The sequence below is a fragment of the Calidris pugnax genome, unplaced genomic scaffold, assembly GCF_001431845.1.
Source record: "Calidris pugnax isolate Ruff unplaced genomic scaffold, ASM143184v1 scaffold103, whole genome shotgun sequence".
Classification (NCBI taxonomy): domain Eukaryota; kingdom Metazoa; phylum Chordata; class Aves; order Charadriiformes; family Scolopacidae; genus Calidris; species Calidris pugnax.
The window spans coordinates 3,091,335-3,093,475 of record NW_015090990.1 but is presented as its reverse complement, the minus strand read 5'-3'; positions in this window follow the sequence as shown (position 1 = coordinate 3,093,475).

Sequence of the window (2,141 nt, the reverse complement as noted above, 5' to 3'; positions counted from 1 at the left end):
CTGGGGCTGGGCTGGGCAGGCACCTCCGGGCGGCTGGAGCGCGGCGAGGAGGCTGCTCCCGGAGAAGGAGGAGGAGGAGGGACGGGGCTGCGAAAGCATCTGCCTCCGACAGGGAAACCGGAGCCCGGGGGGACGGACAGGGCGGGCCGGGCGGGGGGACTCCTGGGTGCCAAGCCCGGCTCCCGGCGCTCAGAACACGGGCACGGCGTGGGCACGGGCACCCCCCGGCAGCGGCAGGGTGGCCGCGCACTGCCCGGCGCCGTGTCCTGCCACCGCACGGGGTTTAGCGGGGTCTGGCTGGCACAGCCCTGTCCTCCGCAGCCCTGGGGACCTGGCACAGCCTGCCTGGCATGGCCCAGCTCAGCCCTGCAGCGCCTGTGGGACCCTGCCTGGCACTGCACTGTGCGGTTCCACTCGGGGTCCTGGTGTGGTCCTGCAAACTTCACCCAGCCTCAAAGTCCCCAGAGCCTGCCCATTGCTCTCCTGCCCGACCCTGACATCCCTGGCACGGCCTTGCCCAAACCTGGTGCCCCTGCATTGCCCCCCAGCACAGCCCTGCATGGTTCCTGTCTGTTTATTGGGTCCACCTGGCTCAAGCCTGGCTCTGTGGTGCTGCTTGCCCTCAGACCAGTTTGTCCTGCCTGGGGACACTGGAGGAGTGACCCCCACCAAGCATCTCCAACTCCTTGTCTCCAACTCCTCCGAGGAGACAGCTGTGGGGCAGGGGGACACGCAGGTGGGAGCAAGCCCCAGGAGCAAAGAGACCAGCTGAAGAGTGTGTGGGGGGGGTTGGCTTGTTTACAGTGATCTCATCTCAGGTGCAGCCAGGATGCAGGAGGGAGACAGCCCCAGCACCAGATCACATCGGGCAGCAGGAGCTGCCTGGGGCAGGAGGAAGCTGAGGGGCTGGGGAGGTAGTGGGGAGCCACACCAGGGCTGGGCAGATGGGGACAGGAGGAGCCAGTGCCCCTAGGCTGCCATCCCAGTTTTATCCTTCCTGCAGCTTTGAGAATGGTTTCCCAGGGCCCTGGGTCTCCTCTTCCTCTTGCACCATCCATGACTCACAGCAGAGAATGGGGATGCAGTTCCCAGCCCTGCAACATCGGGGCCACAAATCCTGGGGCTGGGACAGCCGCCTTGGGGGACCCTGATCCACCTCTGCACCCACCTCTGCTGAGCATCCACCCACACCACTGGGTTAAAACAGGGTGTCTGCTACCAGTGATGGGCAAAGCAGAGCACCCTCACTGCTGCTGAGCTCACTCCTCCTTCCAGGGAAGATCTGGGTTAAGTCCCCCATCCTGGGAGGGTACCATGCCCCATCTCCTGCCCATCTCTAGCCCCTGGGCTTGCCCATCAGTGCTCCCCTTGCCCCCATCATCAGTGGCTTCTCCCCTTCGCTTGGGCATATTCGCTCCCCAGCAGCAGCTTTTGGTGGTGAATGACTTGGGTTTTATCCCAACTTGGCACAGTTCTCCTCTCCCTCCTGAGTGCAGCAGGTAAGAAGACTCCCACCACCTTCAGAGGTTTCCAACCAGCTCCTTCCCCGCCCTTCCACACAGGGATTGGGCTACCAGTCTGCACCCCTGGCACGATGGCCAGGATTGAGCTGTCCTGGCCACAGCAAGGGGACACGGGGACGTTTCCTGAGCTGGGCATTGCATCTGGGCTGCTGCATCATGTCCGGTCCTTGGGGGGGTCTTTTCCCCCACCAGCTTCCAACCTTCCTGCCCCACGGAAACCCCATTGCCTCAAATCTAGAGAGGGGGAAGTCAGCAACAGGCAGCTCTCGGGGAGGGGACATCCCTTGCCAAGACCAGGGACAGGCTGACAGTGAGCCCGGGGCCCCAGCCCCTGCGGGCAGAGCTCCATGGCGGCTCCCTGCAACACATGGCTCATCTGCCGGCGTGTTGAAAGTGCCTGTTGTCCCCCCGCCCCGAGCGCCCGGCCTCCTCGCAAAGGCAGCGCGGGGCAGGTGAGGAGCCTTTATCTGATTTCCTAAGGGCAGAAAAATCCCTTTGATTTTGCCCCGAAGAGGGGAGCGGGAGGAGGGGGAGCCCCGGCCCGGCGAGCAGGTGCGGCTGGCGCACAGCGACTCGCCTTGTCACGTCCCAGCTCCGTGCGAGGCAGGAGGGGGCCGG